At 52.9% G+C, this 12,384-nt stretch overlaps 2 protein-coding genes across 4 annotated transcripts in view; one reads left to right on the top strand and one right to left on the bottom strand.

The window, feature by feature from the left end:
* Positions 1-12,384, top strand: part of LOC138980526 (zinc finger protein 11-like) — a 66,486-nt gene that overhangs the window by 14,730 nt on the left and 39,372 nt on the right. The window lies entirely within an intron of this gene.
* The window catches only part of LOC138980524 (uncharacterized), a 79,208-nt gene continuing 74,375 nt past the window's right edge, over positions 7,552-12,384 (bottom strand). Inside the window, exon 2 of the mRNA XM_070353412.1 lies at positions 7,552-8,780. The gene's annotated coding sequence lies outside the window, so the exon portion shown is untranslated. The remainder of the gene's footprint in view (positions 8,781-12,384) is intronic.

Genomic DNA, 12,384 nt, shown 5'->3' on the forward strand with positions numbered 1-12,384 from the left:
ACACCATGCGCACCACGTGAGCGCTAGCATCCGTCTCCCGCAGTGGGGCACTGCGGTTATGAAATTAAAGGCCCCTCCTGTTTTTGGAACCGCAGGAGCTTTCTAGTTTGCTGTTAGGTAGATTTTTGGTTCCTCTTTCCTGTCATGCTCTCTTTTTCTTCATGAATTCTTTTCCTTTTTCTGCCTTCTTGCTCATTCACCTGTATTTTTTCCAAAAATCTCTTCTCTTGCCGCTTGTCTCGCGATTCATGTATAGTTTAATCTGTTAGTGTTCTGATGTAAGTCCAGCAGTAGATAGGTTAAGCCTATTTTAACACACTGGAAACTGGTAATCTTCCAGTAGGTATTAATTTAGTTTTACTAAAGCCTGCTGGGACACAAGTAATGGGTTAGTGCATTTGTAAACAGGAATCGCTTGACAAGTGGCCCCCTTCATCCCCCCCTTCCTCGTCCTGATATGGCTCTGCGTAGTCGGCTGGACGTTAAGCAACAAATAAACAAACAAAATAGCATCCGTCATGTTCATTCTCGACTTTCGACAACACACGGTGGACGTGTCCGAATTTCGCTCTCACTTTTGGCCTTCACATGCCTGCTCGTCCGTGAGACTAGCCGGTTCTTGGGGGTCTACCTGTCCGTCTACCTTTTGGGTGAGATCTTTCCTTTTTACGTTTGGAATGTAAATGTTGATAGCTTTGTTTTGAACACGCACGCAGATAATTTTGTTCTGGGTGACTGTTTTCGCCGGTCTTAAAATGGCCGACAACAAAGCTAAACTGAGTGCGAGACTGGAAGGCGACAAGGCTCTTAGCCCAGTTAAGAAAGCTAAAGCTAAGGGTAAAGCCAAGAGCGTTGATTTGCCTATTATGCGGGTAGAAGATCCGTCTAATAGCACTTCGTTTGATGTTCCTATCCCTCCGAGGACGGGTTCCGTTCGCTCACAGCTCGCGTCCCCTGATGGGGGTGAGGAGCCGGGGCCTTCAGCCCTGGGCTCGTTAAAGTCCGAATTGTTTGATTTTATTTCTCAACAGTTTGCGTCTCGCTCTGGGGTCCCTCCTCTGCCTCCGGCGGTAGGGGATCCTTCCTCCCTGGCTCGGCTGGGGTCGTCGTCGTCGTCGACTCTGGCGACTCCTGCGGATGGGGGGGGTGGCCGGGCGGCCATTTCTTCTGCGCACTTGCTTGGTGCACCTGACCAGTTCGGGCCTTCCCTCTCTGCCTCTGGTAGTGCTGCGGTTGCGCTCGAACACTCTCTCCGTAAGGAGAGGGGGTCTGCTTCCTCTCTTTTTCTTCCCGCTCAGCTTGCTTTTAGCAACACTGCAGTGGGAAGTCAGCTCTCTCCCCGTGTGGGAGAGGGAGAGAGGGGGCATGGTAAGTCACAGCCGGGGCTTGGTCCCACCTTGCCCCACTGGGGGCAGGGGGCTGTGTCAGCTTCTCACTCTTTCCCACCCACTGGGCGGGACTGGGTGGGGGCTGGTGTAGCGGCTCACCCTTTCTCGCCCGCCGGGCATGATCGGGTGTCCGCTGTTGGACTGGCGTCTCAGTCAGTGCCGCTATTGTCCACTGCTAGCAGCCGCCCCTCTCCCCAGCAGGGGTGGTGGGGTGGTGGGGCATCGGGACTACAGCAGGTTGACGGGTGGGGGCGGCCTTTCACGGTCTCGCCTCTCACTCAGTCTTACCCCTCGCAGGGTTCGCTTGCTACAGCTACGAGCCAACTCCCACCGCATGCAGCGGGCGGGGTAGCTCAAACTGGCCAGACCGGTTTTGACTGTTGGGGCCAAGCGCCCGGTCAGCGGTCTACCGACAATGGGCCTGGCGCGGCTTTGTTGGGTGGCCCCCTCCCCCCGCCTTCTTGGCGGGCCTCTGTGCCTACTGTCTACCCTTCTACCCCAGTGGGGCAGGGGGGGGATGGTGGGTGGCAAGCGGGATCGGGTCACGCTTTTGTTGCTCCTGTCTCCCCTCCTGTGTACAGTGATATTGTACAGGCTGGGGATTCTGATTCTTCTGTGGAAGATGAGGAGTGTGTAGTCTTGCCTTTTGGATTTAGGCAAGCCATGAGAAGAGCGGCTTGTGTGGCAGCTCGTTACTTTCCGGAGGGGGTGGTGGATTCAGGACAGGATGTCTCTTTTCCACCATCCGCGGCGAATGATTTTCGGCCTTCGCAGGAGAGTTCACAATCGTTTCGTTTTGTGGAATTGCCTGCCGTGGCTTATCACATGTCGCAACTTTTGGCTCGACCAGCCCCTCAGGGCAGCGGTCTGTCGCCAACTCCTTTCCCTTTGTTGCATGCTCATGATACAGCGCCTGCTTCAGCCAATCCATGGCTAGCGTCAAACGCGCAGGCCACTGCTTTTTCGCCGTTAGTGCAGAAAAAGCTGGACTGGAATGTGAAGTCAAGGAACTTTGTTCAGACTTTTGCTTTGCCGAGGGCAACTTTGCCAATTCCGCCGGAGTTGCTTGCCTTGTTGCCAAAGCAACCTTCTGCTAAGGAAGGGGTCTCGTTCTCGGACGCTTCTCTCTCTTCTCTGGAGGAGATTGGGCGTCTTGATCTGGAATTGGCTTCTATGGCAGAGTCTTTGCTCCGAGCTCTTACTCGAGCTGTGGCTGGCTCTTTGGAGCCGTTTAGACTCAGGGAAGACGCCTCAGCCAGTGATATCTCCATACTGCTTGCTGCTTTGGGGATGGTGAATTCTGAGAGGATGAGCATTTCAGCGAGGCTGTATGCTCATGCTGTCTTTTCACGGCGTGATTTGCTGCTTTCTCAAGCAGGTTTTTCCCAGCAGTCCACTGTGGACTCGCTTCGTTCCTCGCCTTTTGTTGAGGGCTCTCTCCTGGGTAGAGTAGCCCTGGATGCAAGGCAGCGGGAAGTTCAGGAGGCTAAAAACAGACATCTCGTTGGGATTTCGTTTAAAATCCCAAAGAAATCTCAGTCTTCTTCTGTCACGTTTCAATATATCACTGAAGGTGATTATGAACCGGTTAATTACTACTAATTAACTAACCACACCACGATCCACTCTCGCAGTCATACAATTAAATAGAGTCAACAAAAGTATAAGTTTCAGACGCCTGTTTATGTATAAACTCTCCACCTCCCTCGAGCCTTCACTCAAAATATGTTCCTTTTACGTTCTCAACACGTAAAAACCAGTGTTCACTGACAAAATGCCAGTAGTATGTAGAAAATTATAGGAACACGCTGAACCCGTGTAGATATAGTTAAATGAGAATGTTCTGTTCGAAAAGCTCTAGTTCGTGCAGGTGTCCACACCCCACGTTGTCACTACTCCAATGAAATCATAGATACGAAAGACAACGGTGGTCAACGGGGTGCGTACGACATGGTGCACTTAGCTTTATCTCTGCTGCTGCTGCTTAGCCGGTATGCTGGTTAGTCGGTTCGCTGGTTAGCCGGTCCGCTGGTTAGCCGGTTCGCTGGTTAGCCGGTCCGCTGGTTAGCCGGTCTCCTGGTTAGCGTAGCCTCAACAGTTCCCGCCAGAGTCAGCCGTGCAGATGTTACAGGAACACGAAACGAACGAATCGGATCGAACGAACGAAGGCTCAAAAGCCTATGATTGTAACTCTCAATGGAAGCAAAGTCCGCTTCCTCCCTGGAACAGTCTCTGTTCGTCAACAGTGACCAAAAACCTCCAGAACCCCTTGTCGAATCCTTATGCGAAAGCCATCGCCGACGAAGGAAATGTTGACGACTTGTCCTCAGCAAAACATGTGGCAGTGGAAGTTCCCCTAGAGTGCCGAATATAATATTCGGTGAAAAACCATCATACTCTAGAAACTGTATTAGATCCTTCCCCTTCTGCCGCTGGGTGTCAAGTGTCCCGTACTCGTGTCTCTGTCAGACAACCTAGCCAAATACACGTGACTGACCTTGTCACAAAACCAGTCCAGCTATACACAATTTTGCCTCCCCAAGCAGAAAAAAGACACGAGAAACTCAATCCCTGAAAATCCCGTGTGCGCTGTCAGCGAAAAACCTGTCAGCTCTATGACAGCAGAAACCCGCACTGTGAAGCTCGTGCGTTTCAAAACATCCGTGCTCGGGAGCACTGTCAGCAAACTCTGCTGTGTCCAATATCACGCACAGGCGCTTTCTATCATAACCGACCAAGAACAGGCACTCCACTGAGTGACACTTTCTTGGTCTCTGTCACCCGATCGTGACACACCTCCCCTCTTCAAGACGAAACCTCGGTTTCGCTCACAGTCATGTTCTCCTCTACAGCCCGAGAGAGAAAGTCAGCTCCAACATTGTTGGCGCCCGGAATGACGCGTACCGTGAATTGGTACGGTTGGAGAATCAACGCCCAGCGCATAAGTCTGGCGTTTGCCAACCTTGCAACCTGAAGATATTGCAGAGGTTGATGGTCTGTTTCCAGACAGAAAGGTCGTCCTCAAGAACGAGCAACCCCTCGTTTCACCCCTGATAACTGCAACCTTCTCTGTCTTCTTGTCTTTGTTCTTCTGGTCTTTGTTCTTCTCCCCGTAGGCTGTCCTCTCTATGTAGGCGCGCAGCAGGTTGGCATGGTACAGGCGTGCTTTCCCGTGCATCATGATCCTGTAGTCGTTCTGGCCCACTTTCGCTGTCACCTCAAAAGGTCCTTGCCACTGCAGTTGTAGCTTGTTGTGTTTGACAGGTAGAAGTAGCAACACCCGTTCTCCAATCTTGAAGCTGCGCGGCCGTGCCTTGCGGTCGAATCCTCGCGCATAACGCTGTGCTGCTCTCCCCAGGTTCTCTTGAGCCAGTTTGCAGGTCTCTTCAATCCTGTTCCTGAGTTCTACGATGTAGGTCGCTGTCGTCTGCACCTCCTCGTCAGCTTCTTCGTCTGTCCAAGCCTGACGCAGGATAGCCATGGGACCGCGTACCTGTCTGCCGTACAACAGCTCGAATGGGGAAAAGCCCAAGCTCTCCTGAGGAACCTCGCGGTATGCAAAAAGCAATGCTGGGATGTACCTGTCCCACGTGCGTGGTTTCTCCTGAGCTAGTTTCCTCAGCATGGTCTTCAAGGTGCCATTGAACCTTTCCACCAGTCCGTTGCACTGAGCATGGTAAGGAGTGGTGAAGTGCTGCTCCAGTGATAGCAGTCGTGCTGCCTCCGCCATCACTCCTCCCGTGAACTGCGTGCCTCTGTCGGTGAGTACCTCTGATGGAATTCCCAGCCGGGACCACATAGTAACCAGAGCCTCAGCTACTCGCGTGGCTTCAATCGATTTCAGAGGGATCGCCTCTGGGTATCGAGTAGCGTAGTCCACCATGGTCAAAATGTATCTGTTTCCGTCCTCAGACGCAGGCAAGATGGGCCCGATGATGTCCACTGCCACCCGACGAAAGGGTTCGTCGATGAGCGGCATCTTCTCTAAGGGGACCTTCCTCACCCTTCCTTTGGCAACCACCTTCTGGCACTTATCGCAGGACGCACAGAAACGTCGGACATCCGTGCAGATGCCTGGCCAGTAAAAGTGGCGCCAGACACGATCCGTGGTCTTCTTGGTGCCAAGATGACCTCCCAGAATCGAGTCATGTGCCGTTGCCATGACACCCTCGCGAAACTCGCGAGGCACGACAACCTGTTTGAATGCACCTTCCTTGTTGCTGAACTCACGGTAGAGCAACTTCTTGTCCCTGAGGAACCTTGACCTCCCATGCTTCCCGCTCAGCTTCACCTTCCCCGACTTCGCGTGCTCCCGAGGAGTAGCTAAGGTCGGGTCAGAATCCTGAGCCTTCGCGAGAAGCGCGGGGGTCACGTTCCCCAGGGCAGCTCGTGCAGCAGGTAGGGGTTTGAGAGGTTTGTCCTCTCGCTCCGCCTGTGCCCGCGTGAGCACTGAAATGACGTCGGGAGACCGATAAACGGGAACCTCCCTGGTGACGCCGTCCACAAACTGGACCCGGTTTCCAATGAGCAGGTCGCATGGAGGATCGTCCATGACGACGGCCACAATGGTCCCCGTGAACAACGGGGTTACGACCTTGATCACTGCCGTGTTCAAGTCGTAAGCGTGAGATGCCTCGGCCATTCTCACCCTGATGCTGTCTCCTGTGTAGGCCATAGCTGGAACCAGACTCGCCCGAACCACTATCATGTCTGCCCCTGTGTCCCGCAGACCTTCGCCCTTCACTCCGTTAACGTAGACGTTGCAGTGGGGCTGGAAATGTTTCCTGGAGCATGGAACGCAGAGTTGTGGAATGGTGCATGAGCTCGTGACGTCCCTTAGCTCCTCACTGCCAACAAAGTGAACGCCCTTCTGGTCAGCCTGTCTCTTGTGGCAGTCCTTCTTCACGTGGCCCCGCTTGTTGCAGTAATAACACTGGATGTCAGTTCTGGAACTTGATCCTTTGTGTCCCTGATCGTCCTTCCCGTCCTTGGGTCCTGAAGAACCTGGATTTCCCGATTTTCCCGGCCGTGAGCCTGAAGATTTGCCGGAGATCGCCTGGGCGTCCTCGTGTACTCTGATCCAGTCGGCTGCCTCCTGAGTAGTCTTTGGCTGGTGCTCCTGCACGAAGGTCACCACCTCAGGTCGCAGGCTGGACATCAGTTGCTCCATGACAATGAGGTCGGCAAGGTCGTTGACGGTCCAGTCCTTTTCGGCCATCTCCACCCAGCGCCGCAGGTAGAGATTAAGGCGTGCCACAAACTGATGACTCAGCTCGCCGCTCAGTCTCTTGCTGTTACGCAGACGTCGTCTGTAGGCTTCAGCAGTCAGGTTGAAGCGCTGGAGTAACGCCTTCTTTAGTGCCTGATAGTCTCTCGCCTCGTCGTCATCCAAAGCGTTGTAGAGCTGCAATGCGCGTCCTTTCAAGCAGGTGCTAAGGCGGCTAGCCCACGTGGCCTCTTCCCACTTCTGGTCAGATGCAATGCGCTCAAACCGGCGTAAAAAGTCGTCGAGCTCGTCCTTGTCATCGTCGAACGTCGGCAGTCTCGTACGGTCGGCGACAAACGTCGGCGCGCTAGCCTGAGTAAGCGTACCCTTCTCTGCCTGTAGCCTAGCTAGTTCTAGCTGGTGTTCGCGATCCGCCTGTTTGTCCTGCCTGTCACGTTCGGCCTGTCGTTCTTGTCTCTCAAGCTCGTCTTTCTTATCCTGTCTGTCACGTTCGGCCTGTCGTTCGGCCTGTCGTTCTCTTTCTTGTCTGTCAAGCTCGTCTTTCTCTTTCTTTTCTTGTCTGTCCCGTTCGGCCTGTCGTTCTTGTCTGTCAAGCTCGTCTTTCTTGTCTTGTCTGTCACGTTCGTCCTTCTTGTCCTGTCTGTCACGTTCGGCCTGTCGTTCTTGTCTGTCAAGCTCTTCTTTTCTCGTCTGTCGCTCTATGTCTTCCTTACGTTCTAACTCCTTGCGCTTAAGCAAACTACGCGCTCTAACGCGTGCGTCTCGCTCTGTCTGTTCCTCGCTACCAGGAGTCTCAAAAGTTAATCTCTTCGTAGGAGATCCCCCTGTAGCCATGGTTAGTTTAGCAAAGCTTTATTACCAAAGTAAGTCTAACGCAGCTATAGCTAGAACACGCGGTGATGGAAGCGGTGGATACAAAAATCCAGCAAGCGGAAAATGCAGAAGAAAAATCCAAACGGTGTAGAACAAAACGCGTAGCCTACTTTATGGCTGCTTTTTGCGGTGAAACAAAGTGTTTCCCACAGCCGTGGCCTACTTTATCGGCTGCTTTTTGCGGTGAAACAAAGCGTTTCCCACAGCCTTGGTTAGGACAGAAGTCCTCGGACCCTTCCCCCCCAAAATTCCAACAAAGTCAAAATATGGAGAAAAATCCAAGTAAAACAAGACGGTAGAAATGTAACCTGTTACAGAATGCGAAACAACAATGTAGAGAAAACTGAGTAAAACGAATAACAAATCCGCTAACCCCGCTCAGCTCTCTGCAACGGAAAAACTCTGAACGTACAACAACAAAGATTCACAAACAAAGGAAAGGGAAGTAATCACAGTTAGCGCATACAATAACTCACAAATTACAATTTACATTTCCTGCAAGATGTGAATCGCTTAAGGTGTGGTATATGATCAAAACTATACAAAAAAGGGTAGCACCAAGCAGAAAATAAGTCGAGCACTGACGAGATTATCTGCTCTTAGTTATCCTTAATTGGTGGGTCTTTATCAGTTGGAAATTAACTGAGTAAATCCCGGCTTGGCCCCCATGTGTCACGTTTCAATATATCACTGAAGGTGATTATGAACCGGTTAATTACTACTAATTAACTAACCACACCACGATCCACTCTCGCAGTCATACAATTAAATAGAGTCAACAAAAGTATAAGTTTCAGACGCCTGTTTATGTATAAACTCTCCACCTCCCTCGAGCCTTCACTCAAAATATGTTCCTTTTACGTTCTCAACACGTAAAAACCAGTGTTCACTGACAAAATGCCAGTAGTATGTAGAAAATTATAGGAACACGCTGAACCCGTGTAGATATAGTTAAATGAGAATGTTCTGTTCGAAAAGCTCTAGTTCGTGCAGGTGTCCACACCCCACGTTGTCACTACTCCAATGAAATCATAGATACGAAAGACAACGGTGGTCAACGGGGTGCGTACGACATGGTGCACTTAGCTTTATCTCTGCTGCTGCTGCTTAGCCGGTATGCTGGTTAGTCGGTTCGCTGGTTAGCCGGTCCGCTGGTTAGCCGGTTCGCTGGTTAGCCGGTCCGCTGGTTAGCCGGTCTCCTGGTTAGCGTAGCCTCAACAGTTCCCGCCAGAGTCAGCCGTGCAGATGTTACAGGAACACGAAACGAACGAATCGGATCGAACGAACGAAGGCTCAAAAGCCTATGATTGTAACTCTCAATGGAAGCAAAGTCCGCTTCCTCCCTGGAACAGTCTCTGTTCGTCAACAGTGACCAAAAACCTCCAGAACCCCTTGTCGAATCCTTATGCGAAAGCCATCGCCGACGAAGGAAATGTTGACGACTTGTCCTCAGCAAAACATGTGGCAGTGGAAGTTCCCCTAGAGTGCCGAATATAATATTCGGTGAAAAACCATCATACTCTAGAAACTGTATTAGATCCTTCCCCTTCTGCCGCTGGGTGTCAAGTGTCCCGTACTCGTGTCTCTGTCAGACAACCTAGCCAAATACACGTGACTGACCTTGTCACAAAACCAGTCCAGCTATACACAATTTTGCCTCCCCAAGCAGAAAAAAGACACGAGAAACTCAATCCCTGAAAATCCCGTGTGCGCTGTCAGCGAAAAACCTGTCAGCTCTATGACAGCAGAAACCCGCACTGTGAAGCTCGTGCGTTTCAAAACATCCGTGCTCGGGAGCACTGTCAGCAAACTCTGCTGTGTCCAATATCACGCACAGGCGCTTTCTATCATAACCGACCAAGAACAGGCACTCCACTGAGTGACACTTTCTTGGTCTCTGTCACCCGATCGTGACACCTATCTGGAACAAGAAGCAGCACAACGCCTCTCGTCCTAAGGAACAGGGAGATAAGGGCGCACCAGCTAAGGGTGCTCCTTATCCTAAGAAACCCTCGTTCGGGAAGGGGAGGGGTGGGGCTCGAAAGCCCTCCCCCCAATGAGGCTCTCCCGATCACATCACCCCTGTTCCCCCCACTTTTGTGGTGGCGGGGGGCCCCACCAGGGCCATTTCCATGTGGCAGGCGTTAGTGCACAGCCAATGGATTTTGCGGGTGGTGCGATCGGGATTCCGGCTGTTGTGGGAGGGGGAAAAGGCTCCCTTGACCAGGGTTCCTCCTCCCTTTCGTTTTCCGGCCAGCCTAGAGGCCAGAGCGGCCATAGAGACAGAGATCAGGTCTCTTTTGGCCAAAGAGGCTATAGAGGAGATTGTGGATCACTCCTCGCCGGGGTTTTACGGACGCCTGTTTGTTGTGCCCAAGGCGTCGGGCCGCTGGAGGCCTGTTCTCGATCTTTCGGTCTTGAACAAGTTTCTGCGGAATATCAAGTTTCGTATGGAAACGCCAGCTTCGGTCAGGGAGGCCCTACGCCGGGGAGATTGGGTGACTTCGGTGGATTTGACGGACGCCTACTTTCATATCCTTATGTATCAAGTGGACAGAAAGTGGCTCCGGTTCCGCTGGGGTCATCGGATCTTTCAATTCAGGGCTCTGCCCTTCGGGCTGTCCCTGGCCCCGTGGGTTTTCACTTTGGTGATCAGACAGTTGGCCGCGCTGATCAGGCAAAGAGGTATTCGTCTACGGACGTACCTCGACGACTGGTTGATTCTGAGTCAGAGTCAATCAGTGTGCCTCTTGAACACTCAGGTAGTGTTGAACCGGGCTCTGAGCCTGGGGTTCTCTGTGAACCAAGCGAAGTCGGAATTGACTCCCTCACAGAGGTTTGTTTACCTCGGTATGGCGTTCGACACTGTCGCTTGGACGGTCCGGCCTACGCAGGAGAGGATTCAGAAGCTTCATGCTCTCATTTCGGCCGTGGCTGGCAGCCAGCAGGCTTCGGTGAGGGTCCTTACCTCGATTCTGGGCCAAATGGAATCTATGGCAACTCTGGTTCCCTTAGGGAGGGTGTACAAGAGGCCTTTCCAGGCTGCGCTCAGCTCTCTCTGGGAGCCGGCTTCGCAGGATTGGGACAAAATCGTCTCCACGCAGGGATGGTTCAGTCACGCGACGGCTCGGTGGCTGGACCTAGACTGGATCTCTCAGGGGGTCCCCATCTCTCTGCCCCCTCCGGACATAGATCTGTTTACGGATGCGTCTATGGCTGGGTGGGGGGCCCACATCGGGGGCCAGGCTGCCTCCGGTCTTTGGACTCAGGCCCAGCGTCTTTGGCATATCAATCGCCTGGAGTTGGAGGCTGTTTCCCTCGGTTTGCTTGCGTTTCTCCCTCTGGTGGGCGGCAGACATGTCCGGTTGCACACGGACAATACCACTGTCGCTGCCTACATCAACAAGCAGGGAGGAGCTCGGTCGTTTTCCCTGTCAGACAAGGCGTGCGAGGTTCTGGTGTGGTGCCACTCGCATCGGATCATGATCTCAGCAGAGTTCCTGCCGGGCAAGCTCAACGCTCTGGCGGATGCGCTCAGCAGGTCCTCTCAGGTGTTGCACACCGAATGGACGATCACTCACGGGGCGCTCCAACGCCTGTGGGCACAGGTGGAGAAGCCCATGATCGATCTATTTGCAACGAGATTTTCAAAGAGACTTCCCATTTTCGTGTCTCCCTTTCCGGACACGGAAGCTTGGGCAAGCAATGCGTTGGAGATCTCGTGGAGCGGCCTTCAGGCCTACGCATATCCTCCCTTTCCTCTACTCAGCAGAGTGGTGAGGAAGGCCGAGCTGGATCGTCCGGAGCTCCTGCTGCTGGTAGCCCCCTGGTGGCCTTCCCAGCAGTGGTTTCCAGATCTGCTGTTGCTGGCAAAAGGGGTTCCGATCCCTCTAAATCTAGTGCGGGGAGAGCTCGTTCAGCCAAGAACAGGCATCCCGCACAGAGACCCGCAGGCCCTGCGCCTACACGTTTGGAGACTGTGAGGTCGGAACTGCGGAAATCTGGCGCTTCAGACTCTACGCTGGATTTGGTTTTTAAGGCGCATAGGTCCTCGACTGCGTCTGTGTATGCTTGCCATTGGGCCGCCTGGGCCAAGTGGTGTAGGGAGACGGGGGTCAATGCTGTGGCCCCGCGCTCGTTACAGGTGGCAAATCATCTTTCTTTTTTGTCTGCTCAGGGCAGTTCGGCCTCTGCTTTGAGAGTCCGACGTTCTGCTATATCTGCTACTCTGAGACAGATAGGCAGATTGATTAACGTTAACGGAGTGATTGCTAGTGTGATCAAAGGGGCCGCTCTCCAGGAAGCGCAGAGACGGACCTCTGTCCCGGCATGGGACTTATTTTTGGTTTTAGAATATTTGCGGTCTGCGGCGTTTGAGCCTTTGCAGGCTGCTAGCCTGACTGATTTAACACGCAAGACGGTTTTTCTGCTTCTTCTGGCTACTGCTCGGCGAGGCAGTGAGATACATGCCTTGTCGGGTTTGTCGGAAGACATCGCGTTTGAGCGCGATGGTTCAATGTCGCTTCATTTCCGGCCTGGTTTTCTCGCGAAAAATCAAAAGCCAGGCCAATCCCCGCCCGTGGTCCGAGTCCCCCCGCTTGGGACTATCCTAGCTTCGCACGATCCGGACTTAGCTAACTGTCCAGTTAGGGCCTTGAAGTCTTACTTGGCTCGCACTCAGTTGGTTAGGGCCAAAAGCCAGAAACTTTTGTTCATTTCATTGAACACGAAATATGACAGGGACATATCGAAATTGACCCTTACAAGATGGGTGGCGACCCTCATTAGACGAGCATATGAGTGGTGGCTCTCTCAGGAGAGGGGGGGGCGTTCAGTCCTTCCTCTGACATCAGCTCGAGTACATGAGGCCAGAGCCTGGGCGTCCTCTGTGGCCGT

This window comes from Littorina saxatilis, linkage group LG11, assembly GCF_037325665.1.
Source record: "Littorina saxatilis isolate snail1 linkage group LG11, US_GU_Lsax_2.0, whole genome shotgun sequence".
Taxonomy (NCBI): domain Eukaryota; kingdom Metazoa; phylum Mollusca; class Gastropoda; order Littorinimorpha; family Littorinidae; genus Littorina; species Littorina saxatilis.